The sequence below is a fragment of the Grampus griseus genome (genome assembly GCF_964374135.1).
Source record: "Grampus griseus genome assembly, chromosome: 10".
Taxonomy (NCBI): Eukaryota; Metazoa; Chordata; class Mammalia; order Artiodactyla; family Delphinidae; genus Grampus; species Grampus griseus.
In genome coordinates, this window is record NC_139004.1 from 101,052,730 (window position 1) to 101,079,036 (window position 26,307).

Sequence of the window (26,307 nt, forward strand, 5' to 3'; positions counted from 1 at the left end):
TCTGACATAAGGCAAGAGCTGGGAGGTGGAAGCAGGGCCCTGCTGGGAGCAGGGGCATCACAAAGCAGATTTCTCCTCGCAGGTGTACCGTCCCCTGCAGGCTCCCTCAACGCTGTGCTGAGCGGGTGGGGATGGCCATAGGATGGTGGGCTGGACCCCTCCTTCTATTCTAGTCTCCCTGCCCTCTAGCTCCTCCGCCCCCTCCCCGCCCCCTCTTAGCAGCTGGATTGAGGTCCAGACACGCCTGTGAGCCTTGAGTCTCCAGCAGAAACTGTCCAGCCTCGGCCTCTTCATCTACATAATGCGGGTGATCAGAGCCCAGCCTCGGGGGCCACGCAGCTGTGAGGACAGGGCTGTGTCATGTGCTTTAGGGTGTGGACTCCAGGCCAGAATTCCTGGGATTAAATTCTGGCTCCGCAGTTCCCTGGCTGTGTGGCCTGGGGAAGTTACCTAACCTCTCTGTGCCTCAGTCTACTTATCTGAAAAATGGGGGTAACTCCAGGACAGACCTGGTAGGATTGTTGAGGATGCATTAATTAATATGCATAAGATCCTCATAGGAGTGCTGGCCCCTGGTAAGTACCCAGCAGATGTGTGCTGTTACTGTTGTTATGTTTCAGGGAGGGAAGCTGGTGAGGTGATTTGTGTGAGGCTCACGGCCCTGGTCAGAGCTGATGCGCAGGTGTTTGCAGCATCCTGACCCAGCGTGCAAGCTCTTTCACCCACTGCCCCTATCTCAGGGACTGCAAGCAGTCCTGGTGCCAAGGGGTCTGGCGCACGTAGGACCTCAGGGCTTCCACTGGCTGTCCCCAGCTTCCCCAGGCCTGGCTCCCAGACCTCCCAGCCAGCCCAAGTCCATCTGGCCTGAGCCCTGCCCAGCCAAACCTGCCTGCAGAAGGACTCAGGCATCAGTGGGGAGCCACAGCCTGGGGGCTGAGTCGGAGGAATTGTGGTCAGGGGAGACTGGATGGCTGGGTGGGCAGAGGCCAATGCAAAGGCAGCCCTCTTCTCCCCACTCCCCAAAGCCCCAGCTCCACTATGTCTCCACTACATTTCCTGCGGCAAGCTACAGGGCCTCTCTGACCTTCAGGTTCCTCATCTGTCAGAGGTCTTTTGTGGGGAAAGCTGGTCTCCGCTCCCTTTGGTGTCAGCTGGGTCCACTTAACTGGGGGCCTGGAAGATCCATTTTCAAGATGAAGTTCCTACAGCTGTTGGGAGAGCTCAGCGAGGGATGCGGGTGGGATCTTGGTTGTTCTCCTCAGTGCCTCTTCACAGGCTGCTTGGGCTTCCTTAGGGAAGAGTGGCTGCGTTCCGAGAGCCAGTGTCCCAGAAACTGGCACAGTGTCACTTCTGCCATATTCCATTGGTCAAGCAATAAAGCCCAAATTCAAGGGGGAGGAGGGTCTACGTTACACTATGTGTCTTGATGAAAGGGGTGTCAAAGAATTTGGGAGTCATGTCTTAGGACTGACAAACTTAACCTCTGCAACAAGTCTTCAACAATGTGGGGTTCCAGATGCTGTAACAGGCAGCGGATAAATAAGTGGCCAAGGCAGCCATTGTGATTGCTAAAAACTACCTTGTCATCTATGATGACACCAACCCAAATCAACAAGGGCCTGAGGCAGAGGCCCCAAAGTATTTGTTCAGGGGCTAAATCTGTTAATGTGCTTTATTTAGCCTGAAAAGAAAGATTTTCATGTAAAAAAAATAATCAACATATTTTGATCAGTAGGTTTTAGTTTAAAAATCCAGATTTCTACAGCTGGGATGAACTGAGAAAGTGGCATGGACATATATACACTACCAAATGTAAAATAGATAGCTAGTGGGAAGCAGCCACAAAGCACAGGGAGATCAGCTCGGTGCTTTGTGACCACCTAGAGGGGTGGGGTAGGGAGGGTGGGAGGGAGGCGCAAGAGGGAGGGGATATGGGGATATATGTAAACACATGGCTGATTCACTTTGTTATACAGTAGAAAATAACACACCATTGTAAAGCAATTATACTCCAATAAAGATGTTAAAAAGAAAAAAATCCAGATTTCTAGAAAAACAGTAAGATCTGGTAACATTGGGCCCTCATTCCCAGATGGCCTCACTAGGTGGGGTGAGGAATGACCGCTCTGGTAAATCCTCTGGTTTTCTGCCATCCCCCACATTTTGAACTGGCCCCTGTGGGCGTTGAGTTGGCAAAGTCTGGGTCACTAATTCTAAGACAGCAAAAGAGATTGGGGAATAATCACTCCATGGGGATTGTCAGTGAACAGGAGTATACAGCTGGGAGAAAAATGAGGGGTACCTATATGAAGCCCTTGGGAGATGTTCAGCTCTGTGGGGGGATAATCCTGAAAGGCTTCCCAGAGGAGTTGACACTGAGTTGAGTCTTGAAAGATGGGAAGGATTTGTAAATGTTCAGGACTCTAGAAGCTACTGAGCTTCACCTCCAGCGGACCTCTGAACATGGAGATCAGGAAGGACATAATAGCAAGGAGTTTTCCCTGGGTTCCCAATCTCTGCAGTCCCCAATCCAGTCACCTCATTTCCAGGTGGGAACAAAGAGCAAAAGTTGGAGCTCTAAGTAGGTAGTGACTTGAAGGACACCCAAAGACGCCAGGCCCTCCAGATACTGTCCTCACTGACTGGCCATACTGCCTCAAATTCCACTGTCAGCACCACCCTGGCGATTGCAACATTCTGTAGGAAGCACATGTTACTTGCGAGGGAGGACATGTGTTGACACATATCACTCATTTGCCTGTTACTATGACGGGATATGGATTCATTAGCCCATCAGCTTAGCTAGCATAGAGAAGGAACTCCCGGGAAGGAGGCAGGATGAGTAAATGAGAGAAAAGCAAGAGCTAGTGTGAGGATGCCTGGGTGGGGCTCCGCTGTTGGAAGCCCTGAGCATCGTGGGGTACACAGGGATCCAGGTCACCAGGGAAGGGTGAGGCAGAAGGTAGGAGTAGAGCCTTCAGGGCCACCAATCAGCAGGGCTCCCTGCAAGTCACCCACCTCTCGTTTTAGACTGCTATTTCCTCCTCTGCCGAAGAAGAGAACTCAAGCAGACTCCTTCACACGAGGGTCCTGGGAGTCCAGGATCCCCTAAGTCTAATCTCCCAGGATTCTCATGGATTCCAAGAATTTTAAGAATACTTTATTAAACATTGTCTTTCCATGGTATTTTTGAAAACCAATCAAAGATACCGTGGTTCAAAGATTCTACTTCTAGGCTCCAAGAGTTTAAGATTTGATGTTTTCCAGGGTCTAAGCTTTTACATTCAGTCCTTGTAAGATTTTATGAGTCCATCATACTTTCTCATCTAGACCCATAGCTGGAATCCCATAATTTCAATGAAGTCAGTAATTTATTTGTGTGCTACCTGTACTGTGATTTTTCTTTAAACTTAAATTTTAAATTAAATATAAAAACTTTTCTTTTAATTTAACCTTATTCTAAATAATTATAGTATCTGTGAAATCATGGATCTGACATACAAACTGATATTCTTCTAAAAACATACCAGGGACTTCCCTGGTAGTCCCGTGGTTAAGACTTCGCCTTCCAATGCAGGAGGTGCGGGTTCCATCCCTAGTCAGGGAGCTAAGACCCCACATGCCTTGGGGCCAAAAAACCAAAACATAAAACAGAAATAACATTCTGCCAAATTCAATAAAGACTTAAAAAATGGTCCACATCAAAAAAATCTTAAAAAAAAAAAACCCAAAGAAGCTTTGGTAATGTAGGTCCTGGCACCCCCTCAAACCGTCTTAGGCACCACCAGCAATGTGGACACCACATTTCAGAAGACACTGTCCAAAGGGCCGGTCCCTCATTCCTGCAGGGAAGGAAGCATGGAAACATCCGTTTGCAAGTGGGCATCAGGTCACCCCTAGGGAAGTTCTTTTTTTTTTTTTTTTAATAAATTTATTTATTTTTGGCTGGGTTGGGTCTTTGTTGCTGTGCGTGGGCTTTCTCTAGTTGCAGTGAGTGAGGGCTACCCTTGGTTGTGGTGCGTGGGCTTCTCAATGTGGTGGCTTCTCTTTGTTGCCCAGCACAGGCTCTAGATGTGCGGGCTTCAGTAGTTGCGGCACGCAGGCTCAGTAGTTGTGTCTCTTGGGCTGTAGAGCGCAGGCTCAGTAGTTGCGGCGCATGGGTTTAGCTGCTCCGCGGCATATGGGATCTTCCCTGTCCAGGGCTCGAACACGTGTCCCCTGCATTGGTAGGCGGATTCTTAACCACTGCATTACCAGGGAAGTCCCACCCCTAGGGCAGTTCTTTGGGCACTGAGAATGTGAGGTCCACCAACCTGTGGGTCTCTGAGGAAGGCTGTGCAGTCCCGTTCTCGGTGGGGGTCAGAGTTGGGAGGTTGGGTGCCCTTCTCCTGAGCTCTCAGCCCTGAGACTGGAGTGGGCTGGAACCACAAGGGGATGCTATGCAACAGCACCATCTAGTGACCAAAATGCAAGACACCGAGGAGAGGAGCAGAGAGGGGACAGCTCTTGGACTTGAGAAAATTGTAGACGAGATAAAGGGGCAAAACACTGAGAAATAAAGCAATCTGGCAGCTGATCAAGTACTAAATGGGCAGTACAGAAACAACTTAAGTGTCCATCCGTGGATCACTGGTTAAAAAAAATCGTAGTACATTATACGGAATAGTATGCCAGCATTGCCAAGGATGCTATCAAGACATGTTATGGATATGGAAAGATACTCAGTTGAGTGGGGAAAAGAGCACTAATCCAAGCAACTCTATGCAACTTATGTAAATGTGAGTAGCAATCCACTTTGGGTCCATCCAGGAGAGAATGTCTGATACATCTTCCCCATGGCAGTAAACGTACCCCATCCACACAGCTGCTCAAGCCAGAAACTTGGCAATCGCCTCAGCCTCTCTCCCCCACCCTTACCCCCACTCCAATTCCCCTGCTCCTCTCCCTCTCCATGGCCACCACCTCGGGCAGAACCAGCATCACCTCTGCCTTCTCCACTCCACAGCCAAGAGAGCTGGCCCAAATGCCAGCTAGACCACGCTGCCCCCTGATTAATCCTCCAGCAGCTTCCCAACTCATGTAGAATACAAGCCGACCTCCTTGCCATGGCCCTCAGGCCTCTGCCAAGCTCCTCTCATAGCCCTGACCCTCTCTCACTCCATTCCTGCTCGCTGAGCTGCTGTTGCTTCCTCAAGCCCCCTCGAGTCATTGCATGTGCTGCTCCCCTACCCTGAAACACTCCTGGCTCTGCTCCTCTCCTGTCTACTTTCTACTCAAACTTCAGGCTTGGGCACAGTGTCACCTCCACAGAGGTAACGGGATTTCATCTTTGTACTTTCTGATTTGTTTGGGGAACAAGTATTATTGTGATATAATCAGAAGGAAGTCAAATTATATTCATTTAAAAATAAACTCAAATGCACAGACTACTGGCACACGGTGAGTTCAAAGAAGGGGGAGGTCTGTGTGGACTGGAAGGCTGGGGAAGGTTTCCAGGAAGGTGAGGATCGGAGGAATGGAAACATTAAGCACGGGAAAGAGGACAACATTCCAGAAAGGAAAACATGCGAACAAAGGCATAGTGGTGGGCAGGGGCAGCTGGAAGTGGCACCTAGGATTTTGTCTGCCTGGCACATTTAATTCTGGTTGCAAACCCTCTTCTCCTCTCAGGATCCACCCTTCCCACATTCTCAGACCATGTGTTTCCAGTGAGGCTGATTCTCAATATGGGCGTATGAATTGGTCTGAGCCAATGAGAGCCTTTCCTGGGATTTTTGCCTCATCTATTGAAAAGGGGAGTTGTCTTTGTATTGGAGCTACCAAGCTGGGAGGATGTATGCCAGATCTTCTCTGCCATTGCAAAGGAAGAGCTTGCCTGAGAATAAAGCCCATACAGGAGAAACCAGAGCCAAAGACAGAGGGGGTCACATTCCTGAGGACAATGTTTGAGCACCTGGATCCAGCCACACCTAAAGTCATTTCCCCCTAGAATTTTTAGATCTGTGAACCAATAAATTTACCCTCTTTTCAGGATTGGGCTAGTTTGCCATTTGTTTCTAGCACTTGTAAGCTAAAGATTTTTAACTTCCACACTTGTCTGGCTGGGACTAAGACTTGCTGTGGAAAACAGGGAGGGAGCCTGAGCAGAGGCAGCAGAAGCAACAAATGTGGTGGCCATTTTTTGGAGGCAAGGCTTTTATTCCCAGTGAATTGAGGCATCTAGTGTGGGAATTGGACAGTCTGAACATATGAGCCAAGCCAGAAATCTGAAACAACGATAGGCCTTCTCCCCTGACTGCCCACAGGCCACAATCTCTCTCATCTATCCAGAAATCCTTTGAAAGGATACCCAGGGACAGAAATGGCCTGGGGCAGCTCCCGTTCTTGGCTTCTTGTGGTTTTGGAAGGAAACTTTATAAGTCTTCCCAGACCGCATTGGGAAGGCCAAGAATCCACAAGACAACTGGGCAGGAGATGAAATGGTGAGGGTGGGATCATTTGATGCATTTTCCACTGCTCTCTCCCTGTTTGTGCATGGCCCGACCGCTCCAGAGGGCCTTTGGTCCCTGGCAGGGGGAATGCTGTGGGGGTGGAGGAGAGAGACACAGGCCCCTGGTTCCAGCCCAAATCGGGTTCCTCCTAAGAGCTGCATGAAGGCATGACACATGGGGACCCTGTGGGCCCTGGAAGGTAAGTACCAGTGTCGTGTGTCCCCCACAATGCTTGACAGAGTGCCTGGCACAGGGTTATACAAAAGGGACTAATTTCCCTTCAGAAAAAAGAGCCCAAGTCCTTACTGGGAGTGAGCAGGGCAGCAGCTCACAAGGACTAAGGTAGGCGAGCACGTGTCACTGCCCTGTCTCTGCAGAGGTTCCGCACTCCCCTGCCCTCCTGCAGCTGTCTCATCCGGCCCCCAGGAGGGCACCACTCCCTCTGAAACCTCTGGCCCGAGATCAGCCACAAAGCACTTCCCAGATTTTGAGAGCTGCAGCTGTAGCTGTGAGCTAAAATCAACAGATACAGAAAAATATTTGTTAAAATTCGATGCCTATTCATGATAAAAACTCTCAGAAAAAAGAGTATCAAAGAGAACTTCCTTAATCTGATAAAGGGTATCTGGTAAACACACAGACACATACCGACAGACAGACAGACACGTACACACACACTCACACACATGCACACACAGAGCTAACATCATCATTAATAGTGAAATATTGAATGCTCTTCTCCTAAGGATAGGATCAAGAAAAGGATGTCAACCACTAACATTTCTATTCAAGACTGTATGGCAGGACCCAGTCATTTCAATAAGGCACGAAAAATAATAAAACAAATAAGAATTGGAAAGGAAACAAACAAATTGTCATTGATGATATTACAGATGATATAACTGTACATGGAAAAAATACAAAATAATCTACAAAATATTAGAATGAATGAGCAAATCTAGCAAGGTTGCTGGATATAATAACATACAAAAATTAATTGAATTTCTATATACTAGCAACAATTAGAAAATGAGAAACTTTAAAAGTCATTTATAATAATACCAAAAATCATCAAATCTTATGAATAAATCTAATCAAAGACCCCTATGCAAGACCCCTATGCTAAAAACTACTAAACATTGCAGAGAAATTAAAGGACACCTAAATAAATTGAGGGCTATACCATGTTCATTGATTGGTCAACTTAATATTATTGAGATGTCAATTCTCCCCAAATAGATTTGTATACAGACGGTCCCAACTTAGGATTTCTTGACTTTACAATGGTGTGAAAGCAATATGCATTTAGTAGAAACTGTACTTCAAAATTTGAATTTTGATCTCTTTCCAGGCTAGTGTTACGTGGTTACAATCCTTTCTCGTGATTCTGGGCAGTGGCAGCTGTAGCTGCCCGTCAGCTTCGCGATCAGGAGGGCGAACAACCGGTACACTTACCACCATTCTGTACCCAGACACCATTCTGTTTTTTGCTTTCAGTATAGTATTCAATAAATTACATGAGATATTCGACACTTTATTATAAAATACGCTTTGTGTCAGATGATTTTGCCCAACTGTAGGCTAATGTAAGTGTTCTGAGCACATGTATGGTAGGCTAGGCTACACTATGATATTCAGTAGGTTAGCTGTATTAAATGTATTTTCGACTTAACCATATTTTCTTTTTTTAAATTTATTTTGTTTTTATTTATTTATTATTTTTGGCTATGTTGGGTCTTCATTGCTGTGCGTGGGCTTTCTCTAGTCGCGGTGAGCGGGGGCTACTCTTCGTTGCGGTGTGCGGGATTCTCATCGTGGTGGCTTCTCTTGTTGCGGAGCACAGGCCCTAGACCGTGCGGGCTTCAGTAGATGCGGCGCATGGGCTCAGTAGTTGTGGCTCGTGGGCTCTAGAGCACAGGCTCAGTAGTTGTAGCACAGGGGCTTAGTTGCTCCGCGGCATGTGGGATCGTCCTGGTCCAGGGCTCAAACCTGTGTCCTCTGCATTGGCAGGTGGATTCTTAACGACTGCACCACCAGGGAAGCCCCTTAGCCATATTTTCAACAGTGGGTTATCAGAATGTAATCCCACTGTAAAGTGAGGAAGATCTGTATTCAGTATACTGAATACTCAATCAGTATCCCAGCAGGCATTTTTGAGAAAACTGGCACACTCCTTTTAAAATTTATATGGACATTCAAAGCCCCTAGAATATAGGTAAGACCAACCTCAGAAAACAAAAACACAAAGCTGGAGGACTTATACTACCAGATGTCAAGAGTTTTTGTAAATCCACAGTAGGTAAGACAGTGTGGGACGGCATAACAATAGTCAAATGGACCAGAATAGGGAGCTCAGAAAGAGCTTGAATATGTGTTGACATATTCAATCAACTGATTTACAGTAAAGACGCACTACAACGCAGTGGGGGAAAGAGGGTCTAAAGAGTAATATTAGCTCAGATGGATAACCATATGGGGAAAAAAATGAACCTACCTCATACCATACACAAATATTAATTTTAGATGGGCCTTAGATCTACAGTAAAATGATCATTCTCCCAGAAAAAAAAAAAAAATAGAATATCTTCATGACCTTGAGGTATGCAAAAATTCCTCAAAGAAAACAGGTTGAGAGAAGATGTTTGCAGTACATCTATGAATAAGAACTCATATCCAGAATATATAAAGAACTTTTATACATTAGTAAGAAAAAGATAAACATCCCAATTGCAAAAATGGGCAAAAACTTGCACAGCCACCACACAGAAGAGGACATTCAAATGACCAATAAGCAGAAAAGCATCATGCATCATCATGGAAACGCTGATTAAATCTCAGTAGGATATCATTGCACCCCTCCCCCTCACTGGCTAGTGTGTGTGGTGGACTCAGAGAGATCTCCCTTCCAGGGATGCTTGCTGGACAGCCCTGGGAAGTGCCATCCGCAGGGAGCTGTCAGCCCTGCCAACATCTGCCTGAGCTACCGAGAGCTGCCCCCTCTGAGGCCATGGCCGTCGCAGGGCGGTCCACACCCAGTGACCAAGAGAGGCAGGGTTGAGAGGTCTGCCAGTTCCACCACAGTGGTCACTGTGATGGGCAGTGCTCACCCCAGGGCTCCCTGCTGGTCGACTGGGGCTTTGTTGGCCCGCGTTGCAGATCAGCTTCTCCCTCTGCCCAGTTCTTCTCCCCCACTTTCTCTTCACAGGTGCTGAGCCCTAACAGACACCTGGCACCCCAAACTCCACCACAGCACCTGCTCTGGAAGATGTGGACACGGGGCAACTGGAACTCTCAATAACTGCTGTCTGGGTCAGAACTTACCACCACTCCAGAACACTGTTTGGTAGCATGTACTAAAGCCAAAGGTGCAAACACCCTGTGACCCAGCAAATTCTCCTCCGGGTGGACGTCCTCCCGGAATCAGTGCTCTGTCCACAAAAGCCTCGTTCACAGAAACTTTATTCCTGGCAGCCCAAACTGGCAACCTTCCAAAAGGCCACCCACAAGAGAATGGATACATACATGGTGGCAGGTTCGGACACTGCAATACCTCACATCGACTTAACAGGAAAAAGCTGTTCTAAACACAACATGGATGAATCTCACAATATGTTGAACTGAAGAAGCCAGACACGGGGAGTGTACGGTGTACAGCTCCGCTCATGTGCCGTCCACATCCAGGCGCAACCCATCTGTGATGACAGTCAGTGAGTAGGGGAATCGGTGCTGGAGGGAGGTTCTGGGAGCTGGAGGTGCCCCACACCTCGGTACGGCCAGTGGCTACATGCATGACACACATGCGAAAACTGGTCAAGCTCTACAACTAAGATCTGTGCATTTGCTGAATGTTGCATCTCAGTAAAGAAAATAAGGTAAAAAAACGTAAGAAGGCCCAAGCCTTCATAATGAGCCACATTTATCGAGACCTTACTGTGTTCCAGGCCCAGGGCTTTACATGCAGTAGCTCATATACTCCTCACACAGACACACACTGACACACACACACCAATAGGCACACCAACACACACACACTAAACACATACTCCACCACACCAACGCATACTCCAACATACACACACACGCCTCTACACACAGGAAACCCAACACGGTACACACCAACACACATGCATGTGCACACACGCACACACATGCACACACACCAGCTACGAGGCACAGCTGAGAGCTGAGCCTTGGGGAGGAAGAAGAACCTTGGGCAGAGCCTCCGAGCCCCATTGTCTAAACTCTCTGTGCTTCAGTCTCCCCAACTTTGATGCGATCACACACCCCAGTTAACACAGGTCCCGGTGCACCCAGAGCCCTCTGAATGTAAGGACTGGCCATTGCAGCCAGCCCTACAGAGGGAGGACATACCTGAGGAGGAGAGAGTGTTGGGGCGAACAGATGATGGGCTACAGCACGTGGGACCTGGGAGAGGTTTGGGGCAGATACTGCAGATACAGGTACAGTTGCACTGCCATTTCAGTCTGCAAATCCCTGTCAAACTTGGCATTTCCCCCTCTACAGCTTGCGCGGAGGGGGTAGTCATCATGCTAATCCCCCGCCTGCCTGCCCCCTCTCCTGAGAAACCAAGCAATCCATTCTTGTCCTTTGTTCTTGAAAAGTGGGGACAACTATGACCCCTTTCAGAGGACTGGCAGGTTTGGGGCTCAAAGGACCCTCAGTCACCAAGCTGGAAGAGGCACCAAGATGGCAAATGGGTGGCCCCAGGTCACACAGTCAGTGGTGGACCAGAACTTGCTCAAAAATAAGATTTTAACTAACCCCAAGAGAGCTGTTCAGGCAGTGGCCTGTGAAACAAAGGTAGGTAGGAGGAGAAGTAAAAACCAGCCCTGCTTCCTCCCCACTTCTGCAAAGACCCACTTGCCTGTGGACTAGAACCCCCAGCTCGGCTCCCGTTAGAACAGACACTGAGTTCCGGCCTCCCTTCTTGCCTGAGGGTCATCAAAGATGCAAATGAGACCCACGCTCACAAATTCCTCCGCCCACACTCAGAACCACATCCCAGCCAGAGGGAACGGAAGAGAACTCAGACCTCATTAGCCTCACCCGCCACCCCCTCCCTGGGACTCAGGCAAAACACATTCCTAAAGGTCTAGGGCTTCAGACTGGGCGTCTGGGAACAAAGAGATGGAAAAGTTCCTGAGCTCAGGGCTGCGCTGTCAGGCAAGCATCAGTCCACTGAAGAGACCCTGGGCTCCACCATCCTAGACACCATACTGAGGCGCGGCCAACATGTGGTTAGGGCAGTCCTCAAAGGAAGCTGTCTTGGCAGCGGATGAGAGAAGTTCCAGCAAAACCCAGACTTGCTGCCATCCCTTAAGACTCACATACGACTTCTTATGTAATGATTTACTAGTTAATCCACTCAGCTGAGACCCCAGGGCTTCTGGATGTCTGGAAGGAAGGCGGAGGCAGGAGGATCTTGGTTTTGGTTACTCGGCCCAAGTTCAATGACCCCTGGGAAATTGTGCAACAGACACATAGCAAACCCACGCACGGGTCTCTTCAGCACACCAGCCCCTGCTGGAGTGGGGGTCTCTCCCACACCTTGGCTTTAAGCAGTCTGAGCCCTCTGAGCCCTGTGAGCTCCATTTTCCAAATGCCTCTAACGAATCGACTCACCCGATGGACCCAGGCCCACTGGGGACAGGTGTGGAGGCTGGAGGATGAGCCTGATGATAACAGGTTCCTGGCCTCTGGACACTCCCAGTCCTTGGGGTGAGGCCTACACGCAAGGAAGGAACGACCACACAGCTTTGGGGACACTTTTAGGGCTGTACAAGGAAGTCAGCATGAGGCAAGCAGGCACAGCTGGAGGTTGGGGAGGTTCAAGGACAAGTGTGGCATCCAAGTGACCCTTACAGGGATGTGGACGTGAGCACTGAGAGCCCAGCGAAGGGCAAAACACACAGGAACCTGCGCTCGCTCCTCATCTCTCTCTCTGGGTCTCTGTCTCTGTCTCTCAGTCTCCCTCTGTTGCTCAGTCTCTCTGTGTCTCTGTGTATCTCTCTGGCTCTCTCTCTGGCTCTCTGACTTCTTGCCCTTCTCCCAGTCTTTCTCTTTGTCTTCCTTTGTCTCTCTCATTCTATTTTCCTCCCTCTCTTCCTTCTCATTGTGCATCTGCTTCTCCTTGTCAGTTGACTTCTTCTGCTTTTACTCGGGATCTGCTCCCCTCGGCCTGGCCGGTGTCCAGTGCCCAGATCTCTGGACCCGTATCCTGGTGCTCTTCTGGCTAGAGGGCACTGCCTCCAAAGGAACCCAGAGAAATGAGTAATAGTGAGCTGTACTCTACCTCAGAATCCTAAACTCAAGAGAATTAGAAAGACTTCAGAGAGAATCAAATACAATACATCACAAAAAATTTTAAGGTATAATTTACACACAGTAAAATGCATACCATTTCAATGTACAGCTTGATGGCGTTTACATATGTGTACATGCATGTAACTACTATCCAGCTCAAGATATAAAACACTTCCAGCTCCTCAGAAAGTTCCTTCATGTCCTTTTGCAGTCAACTCCCACTTTCCCAAAAGCAATCACTAATCTGAATCCTTTCGTCATAGTTTTGTTAAGCCATCCTAGAAATTCCTTTAAATGATATCACATGATATGTAGTCCTTTGAACCTGGCTTATCACGCCCAGCATAATGTCTATGAGATTCTTCCATATTGCTGTATGTATCAGTAGTTTCCTTTTATTGCTGAGTTGCTGAGTAGTATTCTGTTAGATGAATTTGTTGTATGGGTATATCTCCACTGGTTTATTCATTTACCTGTTGACGGACACTTAGGTTATTTCCAGTTTTTAGTTATTATGAATAAAGATGCTATGAACTTTTATGAAAAACTCTTTGTGAGGACATGGGTTAATTAACAAAGGGAATATCCTGGTGCAAATGACTGAAAACTCCAGTGATGGCAAAGGCTTCAGGTATGGCTTGATCCAGAGGCTCCCAATCCCACCAGCCTCTACTCCTTTTCTCTACTACGCTTTTAACTTTACCTTTCTGTATACATGAGCCCATTCGCAGACTCTTTGCCCTCTCCATTCCCACTTATAGCTCAACATTTCACCTTTGCTTATCCAATCAGCAAACATTTATGGAGCCAATTCTGTGCCAAGCACTGAGCTATGGGTGGGAAAACAATGGGTGAGCAAGCTGTCCTTGCCCTCATGGAACTTATGATCTAGTAAGATGGACACATAAGCCCACAAACAGCTATATGTAAGCCAGCTCCAAGTGAAAAGAAGGACTCTGGAAGAAGGAGAGGGATGTCAGTGACTGTCCTATTTGGGGACAATAAAATAAGGCCACAAGGGTTTTTGTTGCTTTCAGCTCTGTGTGTTTCTCTGTGAAGTCTCCCTGCTGCTGCCTAGATGAAGTCTTCCAGATGTCAGATGTCCACACAGGGGCTGTTTGTTTGCCTCTGATCACAGACTTGTTTACGAAGCAAGGCTTGGGGAAAGCATTCCTTGTTCAAATAGATGATGAAAACCCTGCAGGAGAATTCTGTGTCCTTGAAGTTGGGGAACTCAATGTTCCACATCAGTGTTGGTCTCTCCTTAAGAACCTTCCGCTCAGCCACCAGGGCTGGTGGGATGGATTATTTATTAGTTGGATTAAATGTGTCCTCAGGCTATAAAACTGGTGCCGGGGTCCTGGGTGACACTTCCAGGGTGAGATCAATTTGTCTCCCAAGGGCAGAGCTCTAAGGATTGTGACCTCTCTCTCCTCCCATGTCACATCAGGACGGAGAGATTCTGGATGAGCATAGGTATTCTGCCCCAAAGGGTTTTCACTCAAGGGCACCCATTCATTTTACTACTATTCTGTTCATGCCTAGTACACACCAGACATTGGGCCAGGCTCTGGGGCAAAGCAGTGAGCAAGGTGGACCCAAAAGAACTCACAGTCTGCTGGAGGAGACGGATACCCCAAGTCGTCACTCATATATTACCTATGTAAGTACAGACCACATAACTGCTGCAAAAGAAAAGCAGAGGGTTTTTAGGTGGGTTATCAGGGTGACCCAGTTTAGATTAAGGGTTCAGTGACATCTGAGTTACAGAGATCTGAAGGATGAGCACAAGTGACACAGGAAGGGAGGGGAAGCAGTAGAACAGCATGTGCAAAGGCACTGAGGGAAGACAAATCAGGACATATCTAAGGCACCAAACCAGTGTGGTGGAGCAGAGTGAGAATGGGGGAGAGAGGTTCAACAGGGTGGGAGGGCAGTCGCACCAGGCCCTGTGGAGTCAGATATTCTAAGAGACATGGGTGCTATGAGAGGTGTAAGGAGGGGACTGATGTTGTCACTCTCTCCCCTTCAGGCTGCCTCACTCTGATCCTTCCTGCTCACTGCAGGATCTTCCTAAAATAGCTCTTATCCCACCACTCCCAGCTTAGAACCTGTCAATGGTGCTTCACAGTGGATGTGAAGTCAAATCTCCTTAGCAGGGGCTTGAGGTCATAATTGGTCAAGACTCTGAAGAATAAATGAGTGAGTGAGCATTCATTGGAAGTAATTGTTTGTTGCCTTTCTTATCCCATGAGTAATGTCATGCCATGAGCTCCTTTAGGGCAGAGGTCAGGGAAACCACCTTTTCTTATTTATTTATTTATTTATGACTGTGTTGGGTCTTCGTTTCTGTGCGAGGGCTTTCTCTAGTTGCGGCAAATGGGGGCCACTCTTCATCGCAGTGCGCAGGCCTCTCATTATCGCGGCCTCTCTTGTTGTGGAGCACAGGCTCAGATGCGCAGGCTCAGTAGTTGTGGCTCACGGGCCTAGTTGCTCCGCGGCATGTGGGATCTTCCCAGACCAGGGTTCGAACCCGTGTCCCCTGCATTGGCAGGCAGATTCTCAACCACTGCGCCACCAGGGAAGCCCACCACCTTTTCTTATATTCCCAACAGTGGCCTGAGCTTGGACCCTGCCACCACCACCACCACCACCATCATCATCATCATCATCATCATGGCTTCCATTAATTAAGCCATGATTACTGTGCTAAGCATCTTACATGTTGTATTGGCTAGTTGTTGCTGTGTAACCAGACAGCCTTAAATTAGTGACTTATAACCACAACCATCTATTTAGCTTTCAATTCTGTGGATTGGTAATATAGGCTGGGCTCAGTTGGGCAGTTCTTCTGGTACTGAGTGGTCTCTCTAACGTGTCTGTGGTTGACTGCAGGCCAGTAGGCTGGCTTTGCTTCTGGGGATTGACTGACCGTCAGCTCGGTTGATGGGGATGACTGATCCTATATCTCTCACCATCCTTCAGGTTAGCTTGAGCTTCTTCATTTGGTGGTGTTGGGGTCCCAGAGTGAGAAAGTACAGTCATTCAAAGTTGAAGGTATATTCAGTTGGCCAAGTCAAGTTACAAGGCCATCCCATATGCAAGAGGAAGGAGGAAGAGACTCTACCACTTGACAGGAGGTGTGGATATACGGGTGGGTGAAAAATTGGGGCCATTTTTGCAAACAATTCATCTCAAGGGAATCATTTCATTTTATTTTCAAAAATGCAAATTGAGGTCCTATTTTACAGATGAGGAGGCTGAGGCACAAAAGTAAGTATCTTGCTCAAGAAGCTAATAATTAATAGAGTTGAGAGTCAAACCCCAGGGTTTATGATTCCACAGTCTACGTGTGTTCTTAACCCACAGGATGCACTGTCCACTCCCCACTTACTTAAATGCAAAGACTTTAGGAAGCACCTCTCCCATGAGGCCAATAGTCGTCATCGTCATCATCATCATATTTATGGAACATCTGTGGTGTGCAGGCACTGTTCTAAGTGCTTTACATGCATTCACTCATTTAATTCTCTCAACAGCCCTACGGGGTATGCCACGTAGCAGGTCAGGATTAGAAATTCCACGAGGGCAGGGACCACCGCACTCATTTTGAAATTCCCCACAGTTAGCACAGTGTCTGGCACACAGCACATACGCTCTTTCCAAAGGTTTGCTGAGTGAGTGAGTGAAAAGAGGCCCAAGGGGGAAAAATTATGAGTCCAAGGCCACACAGGTGGGACTAGAACTCCAGATCCCCAATGTCCCTCCCATGGCAGCCCTGTTATCAGGACTTCCTGCTGCATCACTCCCCCAAAATGGCTGAAAAAAGAAGAAACACTAGATTCAGGATGTGCTTCTCTGTCCTCTAGAACAAAGGTCCCCAACCTTTTTGGCACGAGGGACCAGTTTCGTGGTAGACAATTTTTCCATGGACTGGGGCAGGGGGGATGGTTTTGGGATGATTCTAGTTCATTACATTTATTGTGCACTTTATTTCTATTATTATTACATTGTAATATATAATGAAATAATTATACAACTCACTATAATGCAGAATCAGTGGGAGCCCTGAGCCTGTTTTCCTGCAACTAGGTGGTCCCATCTGGGGGTGATGGGAGACAGTGACACCCGAAGTATGTTGCTTATGTCCAGTCTACTCTGTAAGATGCAGCTTAACTGTCACTTGCCACTCACTGATAAGGTTTTGATATGAGTCTGCAAGCAATTGATTTATTATGGTCTCTGCGCAGTCAAACCTCTCTGCTAATGATAATCTGGATTTGCAGACACTCCCCGGCACTAGCACCACCGCTTCAGCTCTACCTTACATCATCAGGTATTAGATTCTCACAAGGAGCGCACAACCTAGATCCCTCACATGCGCAGTTCACAGTAGTGTTGGAGCTCCTATGAGAATCTAATGCCGCCGCTGATCTGACAGGAGGCAGAGCTCAGGTGGTAATGCGAGCGATGCAGAGCAGCTGTAAATACAGATGAAGCTTTGCTTGCTCGCCCGCCGCTCACCTCCTGCTGTGTGGCCTGGATCCTAACAGGCCACGGACCGATAGCGGTCCGTGGCCCAGGGGTTGGGGACCCCCACTCTAGGAGGTGCCCCCAAACCAGACACAGTCCCCAATATGTACATCTGAGAATATCTGGCATGCACACAGCACATGGAAAGAGCACCGGGCCCAGAGACCAAAGTCCTAAGTGTGTCACCCACATGTTGTATGATCCTGGGCAAGTCACTCAGGTAAGACCTAACTTCCTTCATCTGAACCACAGGGCTATAAACCCCTGCCTACACCCCTGGGCTGTGTCACAGATCAGAGGAGCTAATGGATGTAAACTCTCTCAGAAGATTACACCAACTTAACTTACAGTCCTCTCCAGCTGTGCTCAACTCCTGTGCCCTCACCATAGCCTCCTTGTTTGCTCAGGGGACCCCTGGTCCCGCTACCAACGTATGTCCTAACTGCTGGGGGGCTCAGCCTCCCACAGTCCTGTCTGCGCCTGGGCATGGCCTCCCTTGCCCTCCACGGCAGGAACCACACGCCCTGGTCCAACCTGACTGGACATGCAGAGGCTCTAGTTTGCAGACTCAGATGAAGCACTGTGCCCTGGGTTGTTGGATCTGGCTTCCCCAGAAGCTGTCCAAAGGGGCCACACAACACTTTCATGGGAGTTATGGCGCCATGGGGTAAATCTGGACCCGTGAAAGATGGGAGATGGAAAAGTGTCAGTGATGGGACTTCCTTGGTGGCGCAATGGTTAAGAATTTGCCTGCCAACAATGTAGGGGACATGGTTTCCATCCCTGGTCCAGGAGGATCCCACATGCCGTGGAGCAACTAAGCCTGTGCGTCACAACTACTGAGCCTGTGCTCTAGAGTCCACGAGATACAACTACTAAGCCGGTGCGCCTAGAGCCCATGATCCGCAACTAGAGAAGCCACTGCAATGAGAAGCCTGCGCACCACAAGGAAGAGTAGCCCCCGCTCGCCGCAACTAGAGAAAGCCCGCGCGCAGCAACCAACACCCAGTGCAGCCCAAAATAAATAAATAAATTAATTAAAGAAAAAAAACGGAAGAAAAGCGTCAGCGATAAATTCCTCTCCCTTCCTCTCTCATCTGCTCCTCCTCCGAGGTGTTCCAGTTCCACACGCCTCCTCTGGAGACATCCCGCGGCTCAGTGACCTCCTGCTCTTTCTCGCACAGCTGTGAGCAGCTCAGCAAGGCACACCTGTGTTTGCTTTCTCTCCTTCCTGCTTCCCTGCTCGTTTCCCTCTGTCTGTACTCCCCAGCCCGCCCTGCAGTGAAACAGCAATACCTAAGCTTTGCCTCCAACTCTGTCATCTAGGCAACCCAGCCTAAGAGAGGGAGAAGAAACTGAGGAAGTTGTCAAATCACAACAACTCCGAAACTCATAGGAGGACTGGCCGCACCTAGTGCTGGCGAGGGTGTGCAGAAACTGCAAGGCTCAAGCACTGCTGGTGGGATGTAAAATGGAATGGCCACTCCGGAAAACAGTTTGACAGTTTCTTAAGAAGTTAAATATACACCTACCATATGGCCCAATCTTTCCACTCCTAGGTATTTATCCAAGAGAAAAAAACCATATGTCCACACAAAGACTTGGGCACGAATGTTTACAGCAGCTTTACTTATAATAGCTCCAAACTGGAAACAACTCAAATGTCTCTCAACTGGTGAATGTACAGACGAACAGTGGTGTATTCATCCCATGGAGTTCTGTTTAGCAACATAAATGGATGAACTATTGATACACACAACATGGGTAAATTTCAAAATAATTATGCTGAGTGAAGGAAGCCAGATAAAGAAAGAGTACATAAGGTTCCATTTACATAAATTCTAGAACATGCAAACTAATCTAGAAGAGCGGAAAGCAGGTCAGGGTTGCCTGGTGACAGGGGTGGAGGAGGGATGGATTGCAAAGGGGCACAAGGAAACTTTTGGGGGTTATGGGAATGTCTGCTGTGTTGATTGTGGTGATAGTTTCATAGGAACAACTTAATAAAGATGTCATAAAAAAGGAAAAAAAAAAAAAAGAAATAACCAGGCCCATAAGTGAATTCAACCAAATCCTTAGAGAAACGATAACTCCAATGCTATTTAAAGCATTTCAGCGTGTAAAAAAGGAAAGCTTCCAAATTCCTTTTATGAAACCAGCATAACTTTGATACCAAAAACTTGGCAAAAATAGTGCATTAATGAAGGGTGTGCTGCTCTGTGTGCACTGGTGGAGTTATTAACTCTGTAAATCAGCTACATTGCATCTGACTGAATTTCAAGATTTTGCTTGTTTTTTTTTTGTTTTCAGAAGTTTAATTACAATGTGGCTTTGTATGGATTTCTTTAGGCTTATCCTGTTTGGGGAAACTGGCAACCAGGTAAGATGGGAGGAGGAGGCACACTGGTCTCTAAGACTGATACCAATGAGATGGCTTCTCACCGGCAGGACCCGGAGCCAGGAAAGGGTACTCAGACTTCGCATCGTGGTGCTTGATGCCTCTCCTGGAACATCACTCCTCACACTGATCTACCCCTGCTCCCCATGCCCACATCTCCCACCTCAGCGTGTATCTTCATCATCTCCCACCTTTTCTTTAAAAACCTCCCGCAGTCTCTAGCCTCTCCCTGCAATCCACCCTCCACCAGGTGCACAAATCTCTGCTCATTTCCTACCACAGGCTCTGCTCCCCCATGGTCCAAAGGACAAGGTGCAAACTTCAGTGCACAGCCCAACAGCACAGCCTCAGATCTACACAACACCGTCTCCCAGACTTACACACAATGTTCCGATCCTGCTGGGCACATCACCACGTTGCTTGTGACTCTGCATCTTTGCAAGGCCATTCCCTCTGCCTGGGTGGTCTTCCCTCCCTCTCATGGGCAGGCAGCAGGTCTCTCCCAACTCAGCGTAGGACCTGGCACCAAGCAGACACCCCTAAAGGCTTGTAGGGAGAAAATGCTCCCAGATCTCGCTCTGCGTGTCTCTCCGTTTGGCTGGTCCTGATCTAGATCCTTTATAGTCAACTGTAATCACAAGTATAGCACTTTCCTGAGTTATGGGAGTCATTCTAGCAAAGTATCAAACATGAGGGAGTCGTAAGACCCTCCCAAATTTGCAGCTAGTTGGTCAGAAGAGTGACCTGGGGACCCCCAAATCGTGGCTGGCATCTGAAGTGAGGGCAGCCTTGTTGATGGCTGTGCCCTTAACCTGTGGAATCTGCAATAACTCTAGGTGCCAGAACTGCACTGTGATATTGAAATAGGCATCAAAATTTTCTAAGTGAAAAGAGCACATAAAAAGAAATCACATCCTTTTAACAGAATGCCAACTAATAAATGCAGAGTGGATTAATCAAATGAGAAAATAACCTTTTGCATCCATCACGGTAACAACTGATTTGCACAAGCATCATCAATGGATGCTAAACTTGTGGGTGAACGTTTGATGAGGTAGAGGATATTTACATTATGAGTGGGTACTCTCACTGTACAAATTATCTACCATTTACAAAGGGGAAAATAGTAGCTTCACAGTGGAGAAACCTGGAAGACACCATTTTAACCAAGAGATAAAAGTTAACATCACCAATAATGGGACAAATTAACATCAAGTGCCTCTTGATAAGATGTATAGAGAAAGACACAACATCACTACGGAGGTATTTCTGCTAAAAGGCATTATCTGAGTCAATCAGGAGGAAACACCAGACAAACCCAAATTGGGGGACACTTTGTGAAATACCTGGCCTGTACGCCTCAAGTCAAGAAAGTCACAGTCTGAGGAACTGTTCCAGATTAAAGGAAACTAAAGAGAAATGAAAACTAAATACAATGCATGATTCCAGATTGGACACTGGACCAGAAAAAAAATTGCTAAACAAATATTATGGAGACAACTGGTGATATTTAAACAATGTTTGTAGATTAGATAATAATATTGTATCACTGTTAATCGTACTGTAGTTATGCAAATGAATGTCCTTATTCTTAGAAAACAGACAGTGAAGTATTTAGGGGTAAAGGGCATCATGTCTGTGATTTACTCTCAAATGGTTAAGAAAACATGAAATTGTATATGGCAATTCGTAATATAGCAATATATAATATCTAATGTAAGTAATGTATACTAAATATATAATATGTGCTATATAATATATACATATGTGTATACAGAGACAGAAAGAGAGAGAGAAAGGAAGGAAGGAAGGAAGAAAGAAGAAAGAAAGGAAGAAAGAAAGGAAGAGGGAGGGAGGGAAGGAAGAAAGGATAAAGGAAATGGGTCAACATGTAACCAACAAGTGGATCTGGGTATGGAAGGGGGTATGGAAGTTCTTTGAATTATTCTTACAACTTTTTGTTAGTTTGAAATTATTTCAAAATATGAAACTAAAAAAACAACACAATGATTCTATTTCATTTTAAAAATAGATGCATATAGATTTATACTTGTGTGTATGTATATTAAAAAAAAAAAGACTGCAAGGACATACACCAAAAATTTAACAGTCCTCTCTGGTGGTGGGGTTTAGGCTAACTTTTTCTTTTTCCTTAACATTAGTTTCTCATTTTTCCTATATTGACTGAGAGCTCTTCATAATAATACCAAGAAAAAATAATAAAGGTTGGACACATGAAAACAATCACTCTTTAAACATCAAACACATACCTGAAGAAAGCACGAATTACTCTTCTTTTTCTACCACTCATGTTGTATTCCTCTATAAACCATGGTCATCTCTCCCCATGCTCAGGAGACCCCGAGGCACACAGCACCCATGAAGCCCACGCAGTCTGCTCATCCAGGCTGCCTCGCAGTGTTGATACAGTACCCCCAAGTAATGTGGGCACAGACCTCCCAAGCTCGGAGGGATCAAAGTGTCCTGAGAAGACACCTGGAATAGAAGAAGCTGGTGACTTGGAAATACTAATGGGCACAAACGAAAAAGCCCCAACAAAAGCTTGCTCTCTCTAGCCAAATGACCAGGAAAAAAGCAGCATAGCAAGACAGAAAACCTTTAGACAATAACAGTTCTACCCCAGCTAAACATCAGAGAAACTGTACCAGGAAAGGTCTAGTGGAGAGTCAGGACTCTCACCATTTCCCTGTAGTAATGAAGCTGCTTCCATCAATAGAGACCACATGGGGAGCCAGGGCCCTCACACTGAGTCAGCAGCAATGAGGACCCCTCCCAACCTGGGTGTCAATGAAGGCTAAGCAGAAAACCTGGACTTCCATATCTTGCCATCAGGAATAAAGAGCTGCCCCCCGACCTTCCCCTGTGGAAATGCTGTCAAAGAAAGACAGATCTACAGAAGGTTTAGATAATACAAAAATGTCCAGGTTTCAATAGAAAACCACTCTTTATATCAAGAATCAGGATGTTTCCAAGTTGAATGAATAAAGGAAAATCAGTAGATGCCAACACCAAGACGGCAGAGATGGTAGAATTATCTGACAAAGATTTTAAGACAGCCATTATTAAAAAATGCTTCAAAAAGCAATTATGAGTAAACTTGAAATAAATGAAATAGAAAGCCTCAGCAAAGAAACTGAGGATATAAAGAAGAACCAAATGGAAATTTTAGAACTTTAAGATATAAATTCAAAACAATAACCTAAAAAAATGCTGCGAAGACGGACGCAACAGCAGAATGGAGAGGACAGAGGAAAGAATGAGTGAACTGGAAAACAGGACAATAGAAATTACCCAATTTGAACAACAGAGGGAAAATAGACTGGTGGGGGCGGGGAGTGGTAGAACAGAGCCTCAGGGATCGGGGGAACTATAAAAAAAGATCTCAGTTTGTGTTATCAGAGTCCCAGAGGAGAAGAGAAAGAGGATGGGGCTGAAAAAGCACTAGGAGAAATAATGTGGTATTATGCATTTAAAGATTTAAGAGGGTAGATCTTATGTTGAGTTGCTACCACGAAACAGACAAGTAAAGAAACAAATTGACAAAAAGGGACATGGGAAACTTCTGGAAGCGATAAGTATGTTTATTACCTTGATTGTGGTGATAGTAACACGATTGTATACATATATCCAAACTCACCAACTTATACACACTAATTTTTTGAACTTTTTTGTGTATCAATTATAACTCAGTAAAGCTGGAAGAGAAAAAAGAATGAACAACTGAAAATTTCCCAAGTTTGGCAAGAGAAATAAACCCATAGATTTAAGAAACTTAGTGAATATCAAACAGGATAATTCCAAAGAATCCACAATAAGACATATCACAATTAAATTTATGAAAACTAAAAAAAAAATTATGAAAACTAAAATCAAAGAAAAATATCTTGAAAGTAGTCAGAGAAAAACTACTTTTTACCTATAGAGGAAAAGGAATTTGAATGACAGCAGATTTCTCAACAGAAACCATGGAAGCCAGACAGAAATGACACCGTATTTTTCAAGGGCTGAAAGAAAATAACTTGCCAACTCAGAATCCTATAACAAAATCAAGACATTCTCAGGTGCAGGAAAGCTAAGAGAATGTGTCACTAGCATACTTACTCTAAAAGAATAGCTAAAGGAAGTTCTCTAAACAAAAAAGGAAATGACAAAAGAAGAAACTTTGGAACGTCAGGGAAAAGACAAAGAACAAGTAAGCAAAAATATGGGTAAGACTTTCCTTCTCCTTGTGAGTTTCCTACATTATGCTTGATGGTTAACGCAAAAATTAAAACACTGGCTGCCATGGTTCTACATGTATGTAGAAGAAACATTTAAGACAGTTATATTATAAATAGGTGAGGGTAAAGGGTCATAAAGTGTGCTAAGCTTGCTGTACTTCAACTGGTAAAATGATGACTTCAGTAGACTGATAAGTTAGGTTTGTACAATTTAATACTTAGAACAACCACTAAAAAAAAAATCTATACAAAGAGCTACACTCAGAAACACTACTGATAAATCAAAATGGAATTCTAAAAAATGCTCAAGTAACCCACAGGCAGTCAGGAAAAAGCAAACCAAAAAATTGAAAACAGAGAGAATAAACAGAAAATTACTTATTGGCCTTACTATACCAATTAACAAAGATTGGCAGAGTAATTTGAAAAACAGGAACCAACCCTAAGATATCTATAAGAAACTAACTTCAAATATACTGATATAGACAGGGTGAAAGTAAAAGAATGGAAAAAGTTATATCATACAAACATTACTTAAACCAAAGCAGGAGTGTCTATATTAATATCCAGTAAAGTAGACCCCAGAGAAAAGGAAATTACCAGAGACAAAGTGGAACACTGTATGATAAAAGAGTCAATCCACTATGAAGACACAGCAATCCTAAATGTGTATGCACCAAACAAGAGCTGCAAAATATGTAAAGCAAAAACTGACAGAACTGAAAGGAGAGATAGACAAATCCATAATAATAGTGGGAGACTTCAACTCTTCTCTGTCAACAATTGCTAGAAGTTAATGGAAAACCAGCAAGGATATAGAAGATAACCCATATCCATGGGTTAAATAGGAAGTCTCAAAGGAAATAAACACACATTGAACTGAATGAAAAAATACAATACATCAAAATTTATGGGAGACAGCTAACAGTGCTGAGAAAGACATTTATAGCATTAAATGCATAGGTTATAAAAGGTTAAAGTTTATTAAATGCATAAGTTATAAAAATATCAATTATTTAAGCTTTCATATCAAGAACTTAGGAAAAGAACAAAATAAACCCAAAGCAAACAGAAAGAAAAAATTAATAAGTAGCACACAACAATGATATTAAAAAGAGAAAATCTACATCACACCTCCTGATTTCAAAGTATATTACAAAGCTACAGAAGTGAAAACAGTATGATATTGGCATAAAAACAGACACACAGATCAACAGAACAGAATAGAGAGCCTAGGAATAAACCTATGCATATATGGTCAATTAATTTATGACAAAGGAGTGAAGTATATACAATGGGGAAAGGATAGTCTCTTCAATAAACGGTGTTGAGAAAACTGGACGGCCACATACAAAAGAAATGAGCCTGGACCACTATCCTATACCATACACAAAAATCAACACAAAGTGGATTAAAAACTTGAACATAAGACCTGAAACTATAAAAATCCTATGAGAAAACATATGGGTGAACTCCTTGACATCAGTCTTGGAAATGAGTTTTTGGATTTGACACCAAAAGCAAAAATAAACAAGTGGGGCTATATCAAACTAAAAAGCTTCTGCACAGCAAAGGAAACCATTAACAAAATGAAAAAGCAACCTACAAAATGGGAGGAAGTATTTGCAAATCATATATCTGATAAAGGGTTAATATGCAAACTATATAAAGAACTCATACAACTCAGTAGCAAAATATGGGCAATCTGATTAGAAAATGGGCAGAGGAACTGAATAGACATTATTCCAAAGAAGACATTCAGATGGGCAACAGGTACATGAAAAGATGTTCAACATCACTAATCATCAGGGAAATGCAAATCAAAGCTACAATGACATATCACCTCACACCTGGTACAATGGCTGTCATCAAAAAGAAGAGATAACAAATGTTGGAGAGGATGTGGAGAAAATGGAATACTTGTGCTCTGTTGGTGGGAATGTAAATTGTTGCAGCCACTATGGAAAACAGTATGGAGGTTCCTCAAAAAATGAAAAATAGAGCTACCATATTATCCAGCAATTACATTTCTGAGTACATATCTGAAGGAAAGGAAATCATCTTCAAAGAGACATATGCACACCTATGTTCTTTGCAGCTTTACAGCAGCCAAGACGTGGAAACAACCTAAATGGCCATTGATGGTCTACATGTAAGTGAGATAATATGGTGTTTGTCTTTCTCTGTTTGGCTTATTTCACTTAACATAATGCCCTCAAGGTCCATCCATGTTGTTGCAATGCAGACTCTGTTATCAAAGTCTGTATCAGTCAGGGTTCAACCAGAGAAACAGAAACAGCAGAATAAAAATATATGGATT